Raw genomic sequence first — 25,181 nt, 5'->3', positions numbered from 1 at the left:
CTGCCTGAGCTCTTTTAATATCATCGCTAACTATTGAAAAACTGTGTAATTTACCCTTAAAGAAATTAAATCTTTAAAATCCCTTGCTATATATTAGAAATTATTAATTCATATAGGCTGGCTCAGTCAAAAGCTTGGGGTATATAATATTCTTATTCAAACATGAGCTCAAGCTGAGACTAGCAGAAAAATCCAAGGTACTACACATAAATATTGTTTGGAACAAAGTGAGTTTTTACTATTGACAACTATTTTGATACTTTAATTCAAATCTGAATAATACAAAAACTACATTTGACAAAGCAATGATTCATATAAAGTCTGGGTAATTTAAACTTCTGTTATTCCTTTTTGTCTCAAATGTCTTCACCAAAGAAGACATCTAATTTTAAGAATATATACTCCATCTCCACAGTCACTGGTAGGTTTTTTTCATATTCAGCAAGTTTCAAAAATCTTAAATTTTCAGACATTTTACACACACACACACACACACACACACACATTCAGCTATGATTTTTAGGCATCACATAAATATGTAATATCATATACTTAACATGACAATATATTATATAACAATAGATAGGTTAGAATTATATAATTGATACATGATATAATTATATAATTATTGCTGATTTGTTATTATTCATCCTTCATTCTCAGAGAGAAGCATGACATCAGGAAGGAGATGTCATGACTTGCAAGTTGACTTTAAGTGAGGCAGGGCTGTGCAAACTCATTAATCTCATTCTCCTCTCCAAAGTTATCTGGGTTTAGTGACAAGATATACATCAGGCCCACTGAAGATGACCTCTCTAGAAGAGACACATAGTAATATGTGTACTATACAATATTATATGTTTAGACAGATATATTATATATTGTATATATTAATTATGGATATGATTACATGTATACATTAGTGTATATAACTGACATGTCATACAATAAACCAGTATTATGTGATATGTATTACTTTATCTAATGACATATATTAGTTATAATAATATACATATACAAAGATATTGCAAAACATAAAATATTGTATGTAACATGTATTAGATATGACACATATACCATATAATATTGTATTACATATAGATACATTATGTAGTCATCTAAATGCCTAGAAATTATAGGGGAACATATACATAATTTAATAAAGACACATATGCTTATATATTTCTCTATGACTTCATATTACTCTTTGTTGTCTTTCATAAAATATTTAATGTTCCCCTATTAATCCTTTTCTGGGATTGTTTTAGTCATTGTGGCTTACAGAATAAGAGTCACTTAGATCCCATCTTTTAAAGCTTCAAGATAACAAATTAACAAAAAAAGATTTCTCTGATTAAAGCTACAATGTACAGTATTTAATCAATATTATCTAATTTATAAACACCTAACTGTAGCAACATGTCAAAAGAATTCTAGCCAAAGCAAGCTGTCGATTACTGAAAAGGTTAACCACAATTGCAATATAGGTTCCACAATCACTCTCCCTACATAACATTACATGGAATAATGTATCACACAGCCAAGTTTAGAATTAATTATCTTAAGATAAATTATAGAGCTTATATACAAATGTGTCTTAGCGTACACATACATACACATGCATATGCACACTCATACACATACAAGTAGAAATTTGCCTTATTGAAATATACATAAGCAGGTCATTTTTGGAACTTTTACTGACTGCCCTAAATTAAGGTGCTGGCTTTTTACAATATATTTTTAGCATGTGTTCATGCTGTTCTCCAGTTCTATAACTCTGACTGTCAGTTTCTCACTGCTCTATGGTGTGAAATTGACAAGAAATGGTGCAAAGCTGACAACTCAAAGCCCAAAAGTTTAACGAAAAATTACTATGCAAATTGTTTGAGGAAAGCAGGAAAAATTAATATTTGATAGCAAGGCTGTAGTGCTAATTTGGTGAGACATCCCCAATAAAACACTCAGATTTTACCAACATTTTTGAGACCATAGGAGTCTATATGTGGAAACATGTGAGGAAGAATAACCTATGACATTTACAAGTTGTGGGGTTGGGGGTGGAGGAAGAAGTGTGGTGGGAAAATATTTATAATATTCTAAGAAGGAAATATTGGAGTCACTTTTTTTTTCTGATTTTCCTGTATTCAAATAGTTGGCTTTTTTGGGTAGTCTTTCCAATATACAGCCTTTCTTTCCCATCCTCAGAGATCATATTGAAGACATTTCATCCTCATTTTCTATAATATCCTCCATCTCTCCCCAATCCCTCTCTAGTCAGCACAAAATGTCATGATAAAAATGGCCTTCTCAGGCTTGCACTCTCTCGATTTCTCTTCTGTACTTTTTTCACATGTATAGGAGACAGCCTTCCACTGTCTATTTGTAGACCTATGATATTTTCGGGATTCTTATTCTGGGTTTCAAAGGCAGCAGCTGCTTCACTCCTGGTTGTGACACTTCCTTCATCTCACTCCTCCACCTTGTGACCTCCCAGGCTTTAGTCCAATGAAATAACTCCTGCGTATCCTTCTTTCATTTTAGATTCTGAAGCTTCTCCTCTTCTTTCTATCCCAAATGTCCAAAAGTACCTGCATATCTTAAGCTCATTCCAAACTCTTCAAATTCTCTGCCTTTTTTTCTCTGAGGATTCTTGCTTCTTCCAAACATGCAATTATCTTTCCCACTAAAGTTCAATCTCACCAAGCCTATCAAATGATAAAAATTGGACACATTTAAAAAAATATATATGGCTTAGAAATAAAGGGACTGTACAGAAGGTAGGATATGGAGGAGGAGAGAAAAGAGGCTAAAATCAGCTTTAGAGCAGACTGGTAGATTCTCACGACATGTTCTAATCTTTTGCCTAAAAGTATAGTTATAAATCAGTAAAAATTTCAGGGGGGAGTGAAGAAAAAAGGTTCTGGAACCTATCTCAAGAACATATGATAAACTTATAGATTAATTATAATTATAGATTAAGGTTTTGTAGATTATAGATTTTAATTACAGAGTTTATAGATTTTAAGATTTCTTACATTCTATTTTTCTACTTTAATCTTTTCCAGATCCATAGTGCCTGCTCCCTAGTCATTTAAAATTTCTTGTTACCCTCAAGTAACAAGCATCCTCTTCTACTTCCTTCCTCCTTTGCTGAAGTTTTATAATTTTAGGAAGAAGTAAGAGCCCCCTCCCAGCATCTTGTGATCTCCACTAGTTCTGTTCAGCACCATATGAGCAACAGCAGAGGAGGTGAATGGGGGAAGTAACATAACGTTGGAATTTGCTGAGGGGTAAGTAGCAACACAACAAAGCAGAAAGAGATTTCAGAATAGAGGCCAGTGGAAAATTGATGAATGGATGGATTCAACGCTGGGAAAGCTGGAGAATACAGTCAGAACTAAGATGATTATTTGTTGAGTTTGCAGATCATAAGTAGGAGGAAGATAGGTTTAAAAGAAGTAAGGCATAGGAAGAGATGGAATTTCTGGAGACTGTGATAGAGTTTCAGAATTCTTTATTATAGAAGAGTAACACTTGTTAGGGGGACAGCTAGGTGGCTTGGAGGATAGAGCACTAGATCTAGATTCATAAAGATCTTGAGTTCAAATGTGACCTCAAACACTAGTTGTGAGACTCTGGGCAAGTCACTTAACTTGTATTTACCTTAATCCATTGGACAAGGAAATGGCAAAGCTACGTGATTTGGCCAGTATCTGTACCATGAAAACTCTATTGATGGCATTGGTATGCTGTGATCCACATAGTCACAAGGAATAGGACACAATTGAATAATAGAGCTTGCTGACAATGACCATGTCTTTTTATAGATGAGAGAGGCTGGATGAAGAGATCCTGAAATGGAGCAGACTGAGGACTTGTTTAGTTGTTTTTTAGTCATGTCTGACTATTCCTGACCTCATTTTCAATTTCCTTGCAGAGATACTGGAGTGCTTTGCCATTTCCTTCTCCAGCTCATTTTACAAAAGAGGAAGTTTTCTTCTGTAAGAAGCAAGTTAGGATTAATTGACTTGTCCAGGCTCACACAGCTGCTAAGTGTCTGAGACCAGATATGAACTCAGGAAAAGGAGTCTTCCTAATTTCAGGCTGAGCACACTAGCCACTGTGCCATCTACCTCTGCCTTTGAAGCCCCTTAGTGTGCAAAGATTATAATACTAATAATACTTTCCATTTGTAATCTTAATAGCCAATGATAGCTAACATTTAAACAATGTGTTTTACACATGTTATTTTATTTGATCACAAACCAGTTCATTTGATCATCTACCAGAGAGGACCTGGCGAAGGTCATATTGTGGTGGGACTCTTCCCCATTTTACAGAGGAACCTGAGGTTTATCAAGGTCAAGGGATTTGTCTAGGCCCACACAGCGAGTAGGAGTCCAAAACAAGATTCTATCTCAAATCTTCTTGCACCATATGTAATGTGCCACCTACCTGCTTGTACAGCATGTCAAAATTTCTGAAGCTTTTATATACACTTGTTCCCTTTAGAAATTCTATGATTAATGTGATCATGTACTATTTTCTCCAATTTACAGATGAATATCAAGGAGCAAACCAACATACCAAAGAATAATATGCCAAGAAAGAGAAAGGATTGATAATAGAGCCTATATCTCCTGGTCAAGAATAAAGTACATTTTGTCAGTAGATCATAATACGTAACTTGAATCTATGCCATTTTGTTGTATGTTATGGCTCATGAAAAAAGAAATTGCTCTCCACTATATTTGAGAGAACATCTGCCCTGTGATAAGGAATGAATTAGTGTGCAGCAAAAACTTAATGATGATGAAATGTGGTTTATAACTTTCTTGGGGGTTATTGAGGTAAATCACTATCCTGGGATTGGCAGATTAACTAGAAGATCCCTTGAGATTCCTTTCAAGGAGAAAGGGAAAAGAAGCAAAGAGTCACTAAGTGCCAATAACTATATACAGTCCTTTGCAAATATTATCTCAATTGATCCTCACAACAACTCTGTGAGGTAGGTGCTATTATTATTATTCCCATTTTACAGTTAAGTAAACAGAGGCAGAAAGAGGCTGACATGTCTAAGATTACCTAGCTACTAAGTATCAAAGACCAGATTTGAGCTCAGATTTTCCTGAAACCTGGTCTAATATAGTTGCCTTTCAAAGGAAGGTTACATATACAATGTATATGTATACAATGCAAATCATTCCCACTTACTCTTCCAGCATTAGAGTCTCTCTTAAATCCTAAATAGTTCAGAATATTGTTCCCTTTTGAAATTTTTGGGCCATATTAATTTCAAGATATACCATATGACAATATACATTTATGTAATAATTCAATGTGTACATAGTATTTACATATATAACCTTATTTAAGCTATACAACTGACCTGTAAAATAGGTCCTTATGACATTATGTCAGTTTTACAGATTAAAGAAATAGAGGCTCAGAGGGGATAACTCAAACAGTCAGAGGAATTATTTGGTTATTTTTTGTTTTGTTTTGTTTTTTGGAGACAATTGGAGTTAAGTGACTTGCCCAGGATCACATATGTAGTAAGTGTTAAATGTCTGAGATCACATTTGAATTCAGGGCCAGTATTCTATCCACTGCACCATCTAGCTGCTTCAGAGAAGGAGTATTTGAACACAGATCCTCCTGACTAAATTCTGCCCTAAGTTCATCAAGAGAAAAAAAACATTTTGTACTGTTCAAATGTCTTAACAACATTAGCATTATCTATGCTTCTTCTTCAATATTCTGTAATATTCAATATTCTGTAACACAAATGATCTTATAAGAAAAGATGAGTAAATTCTTTACCTATGGTAGAGAGGGAAATAAAATTTTAAAATATCCTCTAAAAATATGGGATAATAGGAAGTAACCAATAGTCAGCTTAATTGGGGCTACCAATTTTATTCAAACACATCCTCAGAATGACTTTTCATCATACCTGTCAGTTCTCCTAAATTTTAAGTTTTCAGTAAGGTCTCATTTCCATTGAATTCAGAAATTGTATATCATATATTATACATTATAGATTATATACAATTTATACATAATTGTATAATAGTTATACATGTAGTAAATATAATGTAATATATATTATATATAATATATTATAATACATAATTATATATTTTATTACATAATAAAAGCAAATACTCAATAAACAAGTCTAAATCAAGAGTGTTTTGAATAATTAACTTCAGAAAATGTTGTGTCAAAGCTAAATTCCATATTTTTTAAGCCATATGGAGTGCATCAAAGCAGCCACAAATAGAAGTTGAGAATTTTATTTTAAACCCTGCAGAAAACTTCAGAGCAGAATACCCCCAAACTCCCCCAAAACAAACAAAAAAACCCCTTAAATCTTAGGTTTTCAAAAATAACTAGTGCCATCAATGGTCATTAATATACAAGTGACACAAATGTGCATTTAACAGTAGGCTAACATTGCTATTGACATTAATAAACAATAAAGATAAATTCAGGGCAGTTAGATGGCACAGTGGATAGAGTAGCAGCCCTGAATTCAGAAGAACCTGAATTCAAATCTGATCTTGTGTAATCATTACTTACTGGCTGTGTGACCCTGCACAAGTCATTTAACCCCAATTCACACATATACACACACACCCCACACCACACACACACACACACACATACACCCCCCCCCCAAAACAAAACAAAACAACCAACCACCAAAAAAAAAAAATCAATAAACAATAAAGACACTATCAGATATCTTTGGAGGGAGAATTATCACAGTGAAGGCACTGTTCTTTAAATCATTCTGGCAAATCTACATTTTCAGGGAAGAGTTTTAGTCAAGGTTGAGTCATTATCAAAATTCTAGAGAAATTTGCTTAAATAAAACATATAAGTTTAAATTTATGAAGGTTCATTATCTCTGTTACTTATTACAACCTGTATTAAGAGTCCATTTTAAGAGAAGCAGAATAGGGAAAGAAAGTGATAGAATCCTGCTTCAGATTTTTTAACCCTCTTACATTATTTTTCACGGACAGGTCCAAGTTGGAAGACCCTCACCTTGAAATTGACCTTAAAGCAATTGATGGCTCTTTTGGTTACAGTAACTCCTAATGACAGTTAACAATAGAGGAGGTTTAATTTGTTTTGGAAGAGGACTCCTCACACCAACAAATTTATAAATACATTATATAACACACACACACACATATATGTTATAAAACATATCTATGAAACTAATTCTTAGGAAATCAAAGCATGTTGCAACTTAAACAACAACACTATCAATGATAATGATGACAACAACAACCAAAACTATTGATTCATTTAATCTTCTAAGCTATTGAAGCTTTTGTGAAAATGGTTTTATAAAGTGATTTATTTATTTCATATAACTTATTTTTAATTTATTTTTGTTTTTTATTCTATTTATTTTTATTAAATTTTAAAATTATTTTGCTTTATTGATTTTTATATTTTTATAATTTTATTTTAAATATAATACAATTTATAATTTTATTAAAATTTTATTGAAACAAAATAAAATAATTTAATTGAAGCCAGGAGGGATTTTGTAAGATATTGTATCCCAACTTCCAATGGCTACCAAGGAGCATACATGCTAGCCTAGTTGAAGCAATAAATCAATCCAAAAGAGAGATAGGAGACAAGTCAAACCAATATTACCCTTTCAACTATAACCTCCCCTCCAAACTCAATGAAGACAGCCCAGGATCTTATATCTAGGATCTGCAGGAATAACAGTGTTCCTGATACCCCCAGCATTCCTATTTAAACTCCTGAAGATATCATCAAGGAGAAAAATCCCTGTGAAGGAAGGGCTATCCTCACCACCATCACCAATTGCTGGCCAAGTACCATCACAAGAGGATAAACCCCATTATCTCAGAAACAGCATCTCATCCAGACTTGAGTATTTTCTGTTTCTTAAATGGTTTTGATTTGTTAAGAACTGAGAGTATCATAATTCCTAACATTAGCTGATATGCCTTCTTATAGTAACAAGGAACAGGAAATTGAATTGATGTCCATCCATTGGAGAATGGCTAAATAAATTATAGTATACTAATTGTTGTTGTATAATTATTGTTGTATAAGAAATAATGAGCAGGCTGCCTTCAGAATAGCCTGGAAAGACTTACATGAACTGATGCTAAGTGAAGGGAGCAGAACGTAGAGAATGTTGTATACAGAAACAAGATTATGTGATGATCAACTGTGACTGACTCGCTCTTTTCAACAATGAGGCTGAATTCCAACCTCACTCCAATTCCAAATGGCTTGGGATGAAAAGTACCAACTGCATCCAGAGAGAGTACTATGGAGTCTAAATATAGATCAAATCATAGTAGTTTTACCTTTATAATGTTGCTTATTTTTTTTCTTGTGGTTTTTTCCCCCTTTTGATGTGATTATTCTTGTGCAGCATGATGAATGCTGAAATATATTTAGAAGAATTGCACATGTTTAACCTACATCAAATTTCTTGCTGTCTGGGAAAGGGGAGGAGAAAAATTTGGACCACAAGGTTTTGCAAAAGTGAATGTTGAAAACTATCTTAGCATGTATTTGGAAAAATAAAATACTTCTAAAATTAAAAAAAAAAACTATAGCTGATGATGTATGTATACTTCCAGATCATATAATCAACAAAGCCTTAACTCTTGACTAGTCATATGTTCTAATCCATATACTCTTTTAAATTTTTTTCAAAATAGGAAATGTGGAAAACAATTTGAATTGTTTCCATAGCCTAAGACATCAAGAATCTTAAGGATGTAAAAAAGGCAATAAACCAAGAGAAGATAAGGTTGTTAACCTCTAATTCACTCACTTGGCATTTATTCCCCCATGAACTACCATTCTAGCAAGAGTTGTACAAACCCTACCCATGGGCTTGCAACAAAACTCAGCTCTGCTTCATCAGACTCAGTGCTCAGGCAGAAACTTGCTTTGATAGGGATAGCAGCCAATAGCACTTTGTGCTACAAACGAGTTCAGTCAGAGAAGTAAGGACAAAGGGATTGAGAGCAGGATGTGAGGGACGAAGGGAGAAAGAGGGAGAGAGAGGGAGAGAGAAAGACAAAGAGACAGAGAGAAGAGAGAGAGAGAGAGAGAGAGAGAGAGAGAGAGAGAGAGAGAGAGAGAGAGAGAGAGAGAGAGAGAGAGTGAGAGAGAGAGAGAGAGAGAGACTCTGCATGTGTGTGTGTGTGTGTGTGTGTGTGTGTGTGTGTGTTCTAGTTAAAGTAAAAAGCCCAACATCTAGATAGGGTCAGTTCTGTCCTCCTGAAAGTCTGTTAAGGTAGAGACTGAGGACAGTGAAATGTGAATTCCCAGTGGAGGAGGAAGTGGAAATAGCTTTAAGGTCCAATCTTTAAGGGAAAGCTTAATTAAAGGAGTCATAGATAATAAACCAATATTTATATTAAAAATTTATTACAAATGCCTTAGCACCTAAATTCATAAAAGAAAAAGTAACCAAACTATAAGAAGGCTTAGACAGTATTATAAGAGAGTTAGATTAATAGAATGGATTTGAAAAGGGAAAATCAGAATAGTGGAACTCAATAATTTTTTTGTTCAATAAACCTGAAAACATGAATTATTTAAGAAAGAAACTCCTTATTTGATAAAACTTCAGGGAAAAACTGGAAATCCATTTGGAAGAAATTAGGCCTAGACCAACACTTATATGATATTATACATTATAAATATATAAATGTTCTTAATATTAAAGATTAGAAGAGAAAGATTCTATACATTTCATACTTAAAGACAGGAAATATTTCTTAAACAAACCAAAGATAGAAGCAAGAGATTAAAAAACTATGGGAAGAATGGTCCAAATCACCAATAATGAGAAAATATGTAAAAAAATATAAAGCAAAATAACCATGAAGCTTCACCTTATGCATTTCAAATAGGAAAAGATGACAAAAAGATGAGACCAGTCAATGTTGGAAAAGTCATGGGAAAATAAGCACACTATCTATTGCATTATTGATGGATCTCTGAATCATCTCATAAATTTTTTTAAAGCAATTTGTAATTATTCAAATAAAATGACTAAACAGCCCACACTTTTGACTCAGATGCCAATGTTAGACTCATATATACCAAGACCAGTGGTAAGAAGAAATTCCCTATATACATCAAAATATTTGTAGCATCACTTTTTGTGATAGTAAAGAATTGGAAACAAAAGTAGAAACCCAATGATTGTGGCTAAAGAAATCATGATACATGATTGTGATGGGATATTACTATGCTATAAAAATGATTGATGTGACAAATAGAAAGAGAAACATGAATTGCTGTAAAGTAAATAAGAAAGAAGAGTATACTTAACAATGATTATAACAATATAAATGAAAAAAAACATGAAAAAAATCTGTAATTAATGTTGCAAAACTACAGGAAAAACATGGATGGCTTGAAAGAAGAGATATGAGAAAATAACCCTATGATTCTCTTTGTAGAGGGGAGAAGTCTATACATGTGATATGAGACACATTTGCAGTGTTTTTCTACATATCAATTGTGCTGAGTTCCCTCTTTTTCACATGTTTTTTGGAAGACAAGGAGAAAGATCACAGGCAAATTATGGTGATAATAAAATTTTAAAAATCAATAAAAACTTACTTAAAATGATATGTGAACATTATCAGCTTCAGCAACTTTGGAGAAGAGAAAAGCATGAACCATACATACAATGGAATACATTTTTTTTTCCTAAATGAAGTACTTTTCTTTTATGAAGAGAGAAATTTTAAGTTATATGTTGGTAATTAAAAGTTAAATCAAGAAACTACTAAAAGATGCTGAGTCACATGTGGTAATAGTAACTCCTATTTATAGAGTCTTTTTAATTTCGTGAACTGCTTTAAGTATTTATTATTAGTAGTACTACAGATATCTTCATCATCATCACCATTCACATTTTACAGATGTAGAGAATGAGGCTGAGGTAAATTATTTGTTCATGGTCTTGAAGGTATCATATCTAACAAGTGTCAAGTATGGATTTGAACCCAAACTTTTCTGATTCCAAATCCTACAATGTATGAACTATGTCACACTGAACGCATTTCCTTCCCCATATTATATTAAAAATCAGTTACAAATAGATATCTTATACTTGAAGCAATCAGTCCTAGGGGAAAACTCCATTTTAACAGCAATCAGAGGCTCTGAACTTGACTTCAGAGCAAAAATAATACATATAAAATGTTTATACTAAAGAAAGAACTGAAATAAGTTAGGGGAAAAAACAATGAAAACACTGTCTAGTTTTAAACAGGGAAAATGAAGCCTTTTAAAATTTCTGTTTCCAAGAACTCACCAAAGGAAGTATTTAATTTATTGGGGTATTTTGAAAGACACAGGGGAAAAGGCAAGACAACCAGAACTGAATAAATCAAGCAAACATCATTGACAATCAACAGAACTTTCCAGGTGATTAAATGCTATTTGAGACAGCTGGGGGCAAGCCCAATCCAGACAGATTCCAGGAGAACAGAATCCTTATGTTTACAAAATGAGTTCAGAAAACAGAATAGATAAACAAGCCACAGTCATAAATTTCTGAGTATATTGATAAGACTGCAGGATTGACTTTGAATAAAAACCTGAGGGGGTGAGAGAAATCTGAAAAAAAAATCCTAGGTTTTTAGACCTAGAGAAAGTATTTAGCATATCTTTCTACAAGTTCTTATTTCCCCCCCAAGTTGCATAAGACATAAGAAATAGTTGATTTTCTTCTCTTATGGCCTAGTTGTTTCAAAATTTCTATAATTTTTCTAAGTTCTATAGGATAATTAAAAATTAAATTCAAAATTTATTCTGAAACATAATAATATTTTAACAACAATTTCTAGTTTGCTTCTTAAATATTGTACAATTTAAAATATTAGCTGACACATGTATAGCACTTTTGGGTTTGTAAAGTATTTTATATTCAACTCAATGCAATAAAAATGTCAATGAACAAGTATATCAAATAAAAGTATTGTACACCTACTAAAAAGAAATTAAGAAACACAGAACCCTTGTAACAAACATATGGTTGAACAAAACAAACTCCCACATTGGCCATTTCCAAAAATTGTCTTGTTCCCAATATTTAGTCCAAGACCTCTATGAATTTTTTTTATTATTCATTTTCTGAAATCATGATATAAGGGGAAGTGACTAGAAACAAAAGGAGATATACTATAACACTATTGTAAAAACAAACAATTATGAAAGACTTAGGAACTCTGATCATTCAATGGTCAACAAACATTTATATATAAGGTACTGGTGAAAGAAAGGCAAAAGCAGTCTTTGCCTCCCACAGAAGTAATTTTTGATTTACAATTTCTTATTTGATGTTCAGAACAATTTTATGGGACACACATTATATCCATAATAAAGATGAAGAGACCAAGGGTATTTCCTGCCCAAAGTCATATAGCTAACAAATAATAGAACCTTAATTTGAATCCAAACTCAGGATCTTTTCACTTCCACTAAGCTATTTGTATTAACAATTTAATGCTAACCTGACCTACTCTAAGAAATATTATTTTGTGCCTGCTGCTTCTTGGCAGAGATGAAATGGATTAGAGGTACAAAATAAAAAAAAATTCAGATGTGGCCAATGTGTTAATTATTTTGTTTAAGTAGATTTCTCTTGTCCAGAGAAAAAAATTTTATTTGGGATACTTGACTTAATAAGCAGTAATAAAGCTACTTAGAAAAGAGCATCAATAAGATATCAAAAAATACACCTGGGAAAAATTAGTTCAGACAGAGATAGAAACAAATGGGACAATTTTGTTGCTATGTGAGCAAATTTAACATGTGCAAGTCATTTAATAGACATTCATAATTTATATGCATTTTTTCCTTTATGTATTGATATACATGTGTTTGATGATTGTTAAGTTCATAATTTTAAAAAAATATTAAAAAAATTACTTTTGCCTTTCTGGGCTTTTATTTACTTGTGTTCATGAATTGTGACATTACGCCACTAGATGTCACTGAGTAGAGAAAATAAATCAATAAAAAAATTTCATTTCCACCAGTGAAATAGATAGCAATAATTGTTAATGCTCTTCAGCATTCAGGGTTTCAGAACTAAGAAAAATTCTTCTGAAATGGATATCTACATTTTATCTTCATAATTCTAGTCACTGTTATAGTCATGAAAATGAAATGATTTATTGACTTGATTCAAAATCATCAACTTTTTAAAAAAATACCAAGAAAACTTCACCTGTAAGGACTAACCCAACACTTAAAACAGTTCCAGCTTGTCAAATGGGTAAAAATTTTAAAGTCTTTTATGCAACCTTATGAGGCAGCATATCATATATTCTGATACAACAGGACTCCCTTAAGCTTTCATTGATGCAATTCGGCTTATCTCAATTTTTTTCTTTCCAGAAACCTTAAAATTCTGAAAATCTCAAAGAGGAGAAAAGATAACATAGCAGAAGTTGAAAAGAAAGTTTTCTCTCTTATTGTCATTTCCCAGAGGTTAGTCCAATGGTGATGAGAAAAATTTCTCTGACCTATGGATAGTGGAAGTTTTGGGAAATAGTGTGATATTATAGCATCCCAATTAAAATAGATGCTAGGTTTTTTTTTTTTTTTAATTTTTGCTGAGGCAATTTGGGTAAAGTGACTTGTCTAGCATCACACAGCTAGAAGTATTAAGTTCCTGAGGTCAGATTTGAACTCAGGTTCTCTTGACTTCAGGGCTGGTGTTCTATCCATTGTTCCACCCAGCTGCCCCCAAATAGGTACTTTTAAAAATAGATGCTAGAATATTTAAAACAATTTGGTATTTTAATTATTAATCAGATAAAACAGGTTGGAGACAGAAGAAAAACATCAGTGAGGAATTTTAGAACTGATCTTTACCTGAGAAGGCATTTTTGGATTTAGAATCTGAAAGATTTGGATATGTTTTGTTTTCCCCACTTATCATCCAAATGATCCTAAGATTTAATTTCCTCATCTGTAAAATACTTGTACCTGTAAAACCTATGTGGCAGGATTATTAGTCTAATTCATATAAGTATTTTGTAAATGTCATTTTGAAAATGTTCTTATCTTTATAAAATTTGAGTTTATAAATATTATTGCTGCTTTCTAATAGATTTTGACAAACGTCCCTTCTACTTACATACTCAGTAAATCTATTTTTACAAAGAATTAAAATTTCTTAGACAGTTTTCAAAACTCAAATAGTTCTCAATTTGACAAAATGGCTTTACATGGCAGCATATGCAACATTAGGCAACCATTATATGGTGCTACAGGGTTTTCAAAGCACATATATCATCTCATAAACTTCACAATAGTCTGTTAGGTGCTATTATTATCCCTATTTTACAGATAATGAAACTGAGGCAAAGAAACTTTAAATACTTTGGTCAGAGTCATATACAGTGCCTGAAGTGACATCCTGATTCATATCTTTCTGACTCCAAGTTCAGCACTCTACTGGACTATCTATACTTGCAGAAAAATACATTTTCTCATCTCTTCTTGTGGGGCTGAATTTGGTCATTTTAATCACCTTTCTGTTTTGTTTTTCTTTCCATTTATGCTTCTATAGTCCTTGTATATGTTGTTTTCCTTAGACTTAATAATTTTGTATCAGTTCATATGTCTTTATGGACTTTTCTGAATTCTGGTCATCATTTCTTAAAGTGAAATATTATTCCATTATATTCACATTCCACAATTTGTTTAGCCTTTACTCACTACATGGATATTCATTTTATTTTTAATTCTTTGCTTCTTTAAAAAGAGATGCTATGCATATTTAATGTCAGAAACACCTTTCTTTAACCTGAGATTTCAAAGTTCAAGTATATGAATATTTTCCCACAAAATTCCCAACTGTTGTCCAGAACAAGCAAAGCTATGATTGAAGAACACTGAATATGAAACCATGGATATTACAAAGAGAGAAAAAGATAGGTAAGTTCTTTGCTGGGGAATATTTTATCCTGGCTTGTATAAAAGAGGTAGCAAATAAGATAAAATAAAACAAAATGAAACCACAACAATTAATTGTTATGTTCCCCTGGAACTGTTTATTTACCAAAAATAGGCTGGATCTTTCATGTTGATTCTGACCTCCCTAAGAGTACATCTATTTTACTCTACACTCAGTCAGCTATGATACATCCAAAGAAGATAGGTCATGACTAACTGAACTCACTGGTTCTGGACTCATTTGATCTATCTTGTAGAATGTCAGCATTCAATTGATTAACCATATATTAAATCCTTACTCTATATCAGATGTGAAAAGTGTAGAAGGTACAACAAAAAAGTAGATCAGACCTTGTCTTCAAGGAGCTTACATTCTATCACCAAAATGAAATTTATATTTGTCATTCTATCAGGGGAAAATCATGTATACAAATACATACACAACATGCAGGTAGGGAGTACAGTGGGTAGAGTTTGGAGCCTGGAGTCAGAAAGTCCGGAATATTCATCTTTATGAGTCTTAATCTTTCCTCAGATACTTAATAGCAGCATGATCCTAGACAAGCCACTCAACCCTGTAAAAGAGCTGGAGAAGGAAATAGCAAGCCATTCCAGTATCTTTACCTACAAAACTCCAAATGGCTTCACAAAAAAAGAGTCTGAACAACAAGAATACAAATAAAATAAATACACAATTGTTTTACAGGGAAAGAGGCAATATAGAGACAACTAATGACTGGACATATCAAGCAAGATCTTGTGCAATGTGACCCCCTTGCATTGAGTCTTGAAGGGAACTAAGTGTTCCATGAAGTGAAGTTAATGAAGGCAAGCCTTCCAGGCATGTAGGACTACTAATGCAAAAGGAAAGAGATAAGGGATGGATTATTTGGAAAGGGAAGAGCAAAATGATTGGGTAGTTAGCTCTACTGTTAGCACTGAAACTAAGCTGATGAGTTTGATGATTTCAGCACTAAGTTAATTTTTTTTTAACATATGTCTATACGTAAGCACATACATGCATACATACCTAATAGACACATGTAGATTTAATAGCATCACCATCACCATTATCCTTATAATGGACCATATTTGCTTGTGCAATGTGACCCCCTTGCATTGAGTCTTGAAGGGAACTAAGTGTTCCATGAAGTGAAGTTAATGAAGGCAAGCCTTCCAGGCATGTAGGACTACTAATGCAAAAGGAAAGAGATAAGGGATGGATTATTTGGAAAGGGAAGAGCAAAATGATTGGGTAGTTAGCTCTACTGTTAGCACTGAAACTAAGCTGATGAGTTTGATGATTTCAGCACTAAGTTAATTTTTTTAAACATATGTCTATACGTAAGCACATACATGCATACATACCCAATAGACACATGTATATTTAATAGCATCACCATCACCATTATCCTTATAATGGACCATATTTGGGAAATTGCTGAGTGGGATTAATGATAGATATAGATCTATATCTGAAATAATATTCTATTGTATTCATATATCATATTTTGTTTAGTCTTTCATCAGTGCATATGCACTCATTTTTAGTTCATTTGCCACTATAAAAAGTTATTCTATGAATATTATAATATATATGATGGTTTTTAAAGGTTTTTTAACTTCCTTGGAATATATAGGAATGAGACCTTGAGGTCAAAGTATATGGGTATTTTGCCACATTTATTTCAAAAATTCCAGATTGTTTTCCAGAACAGCTGGTGCTTTGATTGAAGAACACTTATATAGATCTATTTCTATAAGGATAGATATAACTTTTTCTCTTCAATCTCAAGCAGCAATCTCACAAATTGAAACCATTATGCAAAAGAAGATGATAGTGAGGATGATAAAAGTTTTATATATATATATATATATATATATATATATATATATATATATATATGTATAGTGATATATATATCACTGTAAAATTTTCAAAATACTTTATGCACATTAAATCAATTAAACCTCAAAACAACCTGGTGAGATAGACTTATAGATAGTAGCTTCATTTTACTCTTAAGGAAATTGAGGTACAGAGAGAGCAAATGTCCAAAGAGGATTTGAACCCTGACTCTGGGTCTACTAATCTAGCTAGTTTGGCTCAGTGCCACTCAATTGTTCAGAAGGAAGAAAAATTTGTGAATAGTTGCTATTAATAAGAGCTATTCATATTTAGAGTAGCCTATAATACCTTAAGATTTATATTTTCCCTTTGACAATTCTATGAGATGGATAGAATATATATCATTATCTTGTCTCTTCAGTCCCACTTCCAATCCCAGTTATTTTCCACATCTTCATGACCACATTTAGGGTTTTCTTGACAAAGATACTGCAGTGATTTCTCATTTTCTTTTCCAACTCATGAGGAAACCAAGGCAAAAATGGTTAAGGTTTTTTTCCAGGGTCACATAGCTGATGGGGTTTGAATTCTGGTCTCCCTTACTCTAGAACGCTGATCCTTCTGTTCCTCCAACTCCAACATTTTTTAAATATAGTTCCCTAGATTTATTACTCTTGGAAACTCCCAGTAAGGAAATGCCATCTAGCAACCTGAAACTTAAGAATTTAAAGAGTAATTTAGGCACTGAGATATTAAGCAATTTGATCCAAGATTTTCTAGCCGTCACAGCTGGCTTTCTAGTCACAATTCCACTCTGCCTCCATCCCTAGTTTATGGGTGACAACACTGAAGCTCTGGGAGATTAAGTAATTTGCCTATTGTTACACTGTTACTAAGTCTCACAGCCTGGATGAGGATTCTATTCTTCTCACAATGAATAAGAATACTCTTGCAATATCCTGATATTGCCTCATCATCACAACTGTAAAAAATGATAAAGCCAATAATGTTATCCCTATATCCAGTGGACAGGACATTTAAAAAAGCAGCAGATTGACTATTTCAGTGAGATATTAAAAGACATCTCTGGGAAATTGTATAGTTAATCAATAGCCAGCTGGTCTTGATACATTTGAAACTACAATCTTCCAGTTCTACAAGCTGGAAGTTTGAACAGGAGCATTGAAATTGCTGCCATTCATGCTCAGTTGGGATTTTGAGCTTATTAAACAAAAAGAACAAGTTAAATTAACATTCACATTTTGCAGTAAGTCCTTAGAAGCAAGGGAATTCATGATAAAACTGCCATTCCATCTTTAAATCATCTCATCCTGAGTCTGTATTACAGCCCCAAAGGTAAGATCACCCAGTATTATGCATTCCTCTGTCAGAGAACTAATGTAGGAGATGAAAAAAGCTCACTGTACAATAGCATGAGTTCAATCAGGTACACGCAGTGGAATGAACTCTGAATGGTGTCACTTCTGTGGATTTAAGGCATGCCTTAATACTATTTTAATGTAGCCTTTAAGTTGTTCTTTCTTTCTTCTCTTTAAAAATGGTAGCATAACTTGTGTTGAGTTACTCTACTGACATTTTACAGTTCCATCACAGAAATCATGTCCACTGAGGCTCCATATTTTACTTGGAGATGATATAAAAATAAATGGAAATATTCTGCATAAGACACTTTTATAGACACTGGAGGGACTGGATCCACTAATGTAGATTTGACAAGTTCATCAAGTTCTAGAAGGGAAACAACATATCATACTTTAAAGCCAGAAAAAGTTGATGTTCATATCAGGCTTAATGCAATATCTTCTCTGGATTGGGCCAAAACCCAAGTATTCTCATTAAGTACTATGACTGTATAATCAGTTGCTCAGGAGACTAAAAGCCATCTGTCCAGAGAATTATTTAGCAAACAAGTCTGATAGCTACTGTTTTACATTTCTTCTGTTACCATCTCTGATATTAAATGTGTGTTGGTGAAAATCATAATCTCATCAAGTGGTTTCATGACTTTTACTTTGAAGCAGTGTGTCATCAAATTACATTCCATTTTTCTTTCTCCCCTTACCCCTACATACTTTGTATGTACTAAGCCCGTATTTACATTTTCAATTTAGGAAATTATCAGTTTTTTTAAAAGCAATATAGCTGGTTAGTAGATCCCCAAATTCATGTTCATTGTAATGGTATATATATATATATATATATATATATATATATATATATTTACATATATATATATATTTACATATACATATATATTTTTGTATATATATATATTCCTAAGTTTATGCATTGCATATGCATTGCATTATGCATTTTATTTTGATTAAAATATTATTTCACACATTATATGCAATTATGAAAAGGAAAAAAATATATAAACAACCAGTAGGAGGTACCACATTAGAAGTAATAATGCTAACAGTTCTAATTAGGTGAGGAATCCATTTACTGACTCAAATCTATACTTGTAGTCAATAGGAGTATGCAAAATAATTTATAAAACTCTCCATCATGCTAGGGTAACTGCCCTTGGGGATCTACAATTTTATGTCTATTAAAAAACCAATACAGTTACACTAATTCACCTCACTTTCAGGATTTTATGTCAGGAACTTTGAGAAAAACCTTTAAAATTTTATTCTCCCAAATATTTAAGGACTAGACTTAGAATGATAATGTTGCCTGTTAATTACTAGCTCTGTGATATTGTTAAAAACAAAACATACCACCTAGTTTCTGGTGTCAATAAAATAAGTAACTATCTTATATAGAAAGTACATTTGTGCATTGCATTTATCTATGTGCTCTAACCTGAGAGGTAATGTTATAGAGCATAATAAACCAGCCTCAGAGTCCGGGTTCAAATTCTGCCTTAAATACATCCTGGTTATATTATTCTGGGGAAGTCATTTAAATCTCAGTGTATGAGGCAACTGTCCAAGAATCTAAGTCTAAAGAAAATGCCAACCTAAATTTATAGAGAAAATTTCCTTATCAGTACTAGGCTGTGCAGCTGATGGAGTACTAAGCCTGGAGTCTGACTCATCTCTTCCAAAGTTCAAATATCACTTCAGACACTTAGTAGCTGTAGGTACCTGGAGAAGTCACTTAATTCTGTTTGCCTCAGTTTCCTCATCTGTAAAAGGAGCTGGAGAAGGAAATGGCAAACCACTCCAGTATCTCTGTCAAGAAAACCCAAATTGGGGACATGAAGAATAGGACATGACTAGAAAACAACATCAATTAACAACAGCAAAAAATAATGTATCCTTATCTCAGAGTTCCCTATACTAATGAAATTACCCATTCAGTGTTCAGTTCAAACCCCTATGATAGCCAACTTAAGAACAGAAGACCTTACATCTAGGATCAGTTATGTGACTTGGTGGCTGAAGAAGAAATGTTTTTCCTCATTATCTTCTTTTTCTCCTATATCTACATGGGATAGATAGCTCTCCTTAATTCTCAGAGGGGTAGAAGAATGGAAAATGGGACATAAGTTGCCCAAACTTACCTTCCCTATGTACTCTCCCCATCCTCATAACATTGCTGTCTCTTGAGGAATTATTTTATTTGAGTCCTATTCCAAGCCCTTTTCCTCACCCCTCACCCATGACCTCTCCTTTAACCTTTCTCATTTGAGTTTTATCATTATTAAACAAAAATAAAAAACAAATGAATATTCATATTTTATGTTGTGTAGTGAGAGAAAGGCACTGAAGGTGAAGCCATGCACTGAGATTTGAAACTTTAAAGTGCCTGCAAAATATGGGATAAAATCTGTCAGATGTCCTCGAAGGCAGTGAGTATAGTGGATAGAATATTGGACTTAGAGTCAAGAAGTCTTATTCTCCTGAGTTCAATTCTGGCTTCAGACACTTACTAGCTGTGTGACCCTTGGCAAGTCACATCACTCTGTTTACTTCAGTTTCCTCATCTACAAAATGAGCTGGAAAAGCCATTGGCCAAACACTTTAATATCTCTGCCAAGAAAACTCAAAATGGGATCATGAAGAGTCAGACGTGACTGAAAATGACTAAACAAGATTTCTTTTCTATAAAATGAGGAAATTGGACTAGATCATCTGTAATGTCTCTTCTAACTATAAATATATGATGTTGTGAGTCTATGATCCTATTCTCTATTCCAAGGCATTTCTGGAATGAGCTATCCTGTCTGGGCAGCTTAAATCTACTTTTCTTGGAGTTCTACTCAAAACTCTTTTATATCATCATTCACTTTCCTCTTTCAAAGAAACAGCATTTCTAATTGCGTCTTAAGTGAATCTTTCATTATTCCTTTCACTTCAGCTTCCTTCAAATTTGTGTCAATTAACATGCCCTCTCATTTTTATATCTTTACTTTCCCCTCCTCCTTTGCCTTCCTGGCATTTTTCTACAACATGTTCAGTTCTCCTTAATCTACTTCATTTAGCTACTGTCCTACTTCATCTGCATTATTTGATACTTGGAAAAAGATTGTCTCCACTCAATGCCTCCTCTTTATCATCACTCTGTCTTCAAACTCTTACAATTTGACTTCTTCCTTTATAACTGTACTGAAACTGCTCTAATTCCCTAGTTTGTGTTGTTGTTGAATTATAATTGCCCTTATGGCATTTGGTCCTGTTAACCATCCTTTTCTTGGGGTAAATTTTCAAAGAGACCATACTTCTCCATTTTTCTTTCTTTCCCTTGTCCTTCTGTAGCACTTTTTAGAAACTTTCTGTTTCTTGATTTCCTGTTCTTAGGACGTTCCTCTACAGTTTCTCCCTCAAACAATCTTACTCATTCCTGTGGCTTTAACAAACACTGCTATACCGAGGACCCCAATAAGACTCACAACGTCATCTGTCTAAAGAAAACAACTCACAGAGAATAGATACAAAAGTGTGGAATGATGTTGTAATGTAGTTGGGACCATTAAGACTTTGGAAATAGGAGACTTCCGGCCAAGATGGAGGTGTGGTGGCAGACAGCTGCTTGAGCTCCGTGTTTTCTCTCAGGACTTACTTCATGACAAGCTTCAGAATTAATTCTTGACCAGAAAAGAAACCCACAAATAATCCCCAAGAGACGACATCCTTGAAATTCACCAGAGAAGGTTTGTGTTTGCTCGGGGGAGGATCGAACAGACTGGGTGCAGACTGAGGGCAGGCAAGCCAGAGCGAGACAGACAGTTCACACAGCTCAGAGTGGAGGGAGAGGGGTACAATCTCTGCCTTTCTGCAAAAAGACTTTTACCCCAGTGTGGATATTCTGTCTTGGCAGCAGGCCAGGAGCAGCGGAGAGGGTGTAAACACCAGAAGTGAAGAATAAAACCCCGGAAAGCTAGCGTCTCTCCAAACTGTCCATCCCCAACTCCCACCTGTTCAGCTTGTTCTCCGAGCCTCAGAGTGCAGACAGCGCAACCATCTCTGTCCTGTTAGTGGCTCGCTGCTGTCCTCTCCCCCAGTTTGTAGAGGAAGCCCATTAACACCATCCAGCCCCATTCCCCCAAAACAGACCTATTGTTTATCTTGTCAATTTGTTTTCTTCAATTATCTCTGACAAAATGAACAAAAATTTCAAAAGGGCTCTAACCATTGACAGCTTCTGTGTGGAGAGAGAGCAGACTTCAAATACTGAGTACACTAAAAGCAGACAGTCCGCAGAGGAATCCCTTAAGGGGGATATGAGCTGCTCCTCAATACAAAAGAATCTCATAGAGGAAATCAAAAAGGCTCTCACAAGAGAGCTAGAAGAGAAATGGGAAGCTTGGCAAGAAAGCCTGGAGAAGTCATTCCACGCATTTAAAGACACAGTGGATAAAGAAAACAAATCATTGAGAAACAAAATTAGTGAACTGGAAAAGGTAAACAACTCCAAGGAAAACAGGATTAGTGAGCTGGATAAAGAAAAGAGCTCTCTAAAAAATAAAATGGAAAAAAATTCCATAGAAGTTAAAAACTCAATTGGATAATTAAAAAAGATATAAAAAAAGTGAGTGAAGAAAATACATCATTGAAAATTAGACTCGAACAAGTAGAAATGAATGAATCAAGAAGAAACCAAAAAGCAGTCAAGCAAAACCAGAGAAATGAAACAATTGAAAAGAACGTCAAGTACCTTATTAGAAAGACAACAGACCTGGAAAGCAGATCCAGGAGAGACAATTTGAGAATAATTGGACTCCCTGAAAAATGTGAGGAAAAAAAGAGCTTGAACACTATTTTTGAGGAAATTATCAAAGAAAACTGCCCAGGCGTTTTGGAAACAGAGGGTAAAATAGACATTGAAAAAATTCATCGATCATCTACTAAAAGGGACCCTAAAATCAAAACGCCAAGAAATATAGTGGCCAAGTTCAAGAACCATCAGACAAAGGAAAAAATACTGGAAGCTGCTAGAAAAAAGCAATTTAGATATGGAGGAGCCACAATAAGGATAACCCAGGATCTAGCAGCATCCACATTAAAAGAATGAAGGGCCTGGAACATGATATTCTGAAAGGCTAAGGAACTTGGTATGCAGCCAAGAATAACTTACCCAGCAAAAATGAGCATCGTTTTCCAGGGAAGAAGATGGACATTTAACAAAATGAATGAATCCCATTTATTCTTGATGAAAAAAACAGACCTACATAAAATGTTTGATCTTCAAATACAGAACTCAAGAGATTCCTAAAAAGGTAAAAAGAAATCTTGAGAACTATACTTCTGCCATAAAAATATGTAAAGAACATATGTATAATTTGTCCTAGAAACTAGAGGTGGAAAGGAAATTATATCATAAAAAAGTGTAACGTGGTGGTACTACATCTCATAAAGAGGCAAAGGTAACCTATTATATCTGAGAGAAAGAAAGGAGGGAGATGAACATAGTGTGTATCAATAGACATATTTGATTTATGGTGAAACTTCTTCCACTTCATTGAAAAGTGAGAGGGAAGGAGTAAGCTAAGGGGAAGGGAAAACAGAAATTGTGAGGAAAAGGGGTAAAATAAGGGGAGGAACTTTAAGGTGGGGGAGGGATACTAAAAAGGGAGGGCTGTGAAAAGCAAGTGGTGTTCACAAGTTGAATACTGGGTAGGGGGTAAGAGGGAAAGAAAGGAGAAAAGCATAAGCAGGGGTTAACAGGATGGCAAGCAATATAGAATTAGTCATTCTAACCATAAATGTTAATGGGGTAAACTCCCTCATAAAGAGGAAGCAGTTAGCAGACTGGATTAAAAGTCAGAATCCTACTTTATGTTGTTTACAGGAAACACACCTGAAACAGGGTGATACATTCAAACTAAAAGTAAAAGGGTAGAGTAGAATCTACTATGCTTCAGGCAAAGCCAAAAAAGCAGGGGTAGCCATCCTCATCTCAGATCAAGCAAAAACAAAAACTGATCTAATTAAAAGAGATAAGGAAGGGCATTATATCCTGCTAAAGGGTAGCATCAATAATGAAGCAGTATCAATATTAAACATATATGCACCAAGTGGTGCAGCATCTAAATTCTTAAAAGAGAAATTAAGAGAGCTGCAAGAAGAAATAGACAGCAAAACTATAATAGTGGGAGATCTTAACCTTGCACTCTCAGAATTAGATAAATCAAACCACAAAATAAATAAGAAAGAAGTCAAAGAGGTAAATAGAATACTAGAAAAGTTTGATAAGATAGATCTCTGGCGAAAGCTAAATGGAGACAGAAAGGAGTATACTTTCTTCTCAGCAGTTCATGGAACCTATACAAAAATTGATCATATACTAGGGCATAAAAACCTCAAAATCAAATGCAGTAAGGCAGATATAGTAAATGTATCCTTTTCAGACCACAATGCAATCAAAATTACATTTAATAAAAAGCCAGGGGAAAATAGACCAAAAAATAATTGGAAACTAAATAATCGTATACTAAAGAATGATTGGGTAAAACAGCAAATCATAGACATAATTAATAACTTCATCCAAGAAAATGACAATAATGAGACATCATACCAAAATTTGTGGGATACAGCCAAAGCAGTAATAAGGGGGAGTTTTATATCTCTACAGGCCTACTTGAAGAAAACAGAGAAAGAGAAGATCAATGAATTGGGCTTGCAATTTAAAAAGCTAGAAAAAGACCAAATTAAAAACCCCCAAACAAATACTAAACTTGAAATTCTCAAATTAAAAGGAGAAATTGATAATATTGAAAGTAAAAAAAAAAAACAAAAAACTATAGAATTAATTAATAAAACTAAGAGTTGGTTCTATGAAAAAACCAACAAAATAGACAAACCCTTAGTAAACCTGATTAAAAAAAGGAAAGAGAAAAAGC

At 33.7% G+C, this 25,181-nt stretch overlaps 1 protein-coding gene and 1 long non-coding RNA gene across 6 annotated transcripts in view; one reads left to right on the top strand and one right to left on the bottom strand.

Annotated features, from left to right (window-relative positions):
* Positions 1 to 4,594, top strand: part of LOC141562804 (uncharacterized) — a 38,539-nt gene extending 33,945 nt beyond the window's left edge. Inside the window, exons 6-7 of the long non-coding RNA XR_012488256.1 lie at positions 3,069 to 3,293; positions 4,563 to 4,594. This is a non-coding gene — a long non-coding RNA (uncharacterized LOC141562804). The remainder of the gene's footprint in view (positions 1 to 3,068; positions 3,294 to 4,562) is intronic.
* ZNF385B (zinc finger protein 385B) overlaps positions 1 to 25,181 on the bottom strand; it is a 520,340-nt gene that overhangs the window by 299,813 nt on the left and 195,346 nt on the right. The window lies entirely within an intron of this gene.

The sequence above is a fragment of the Sminthopsis crassicaudata genome, chromosome 3, assembly GCF_048593235.1.
Source record: "Sminthopsis crassicaudata isolate SCR6 chromosome 3, ASM4859323v1, whole genome shotgun sequence".
Lineage (NCBI taxonomy): Eukaryota > Metazoa > Chordata > Mammalia > Dasyuromorphia > Dasyuridae > Sminthopsis > Sminthopsis crassicaudata.
The sequence above is the reverse complement of the archived record's forward strand: the minus strand, read 5'-3'. Positions and strand labels throughout refer to the sequence as shown.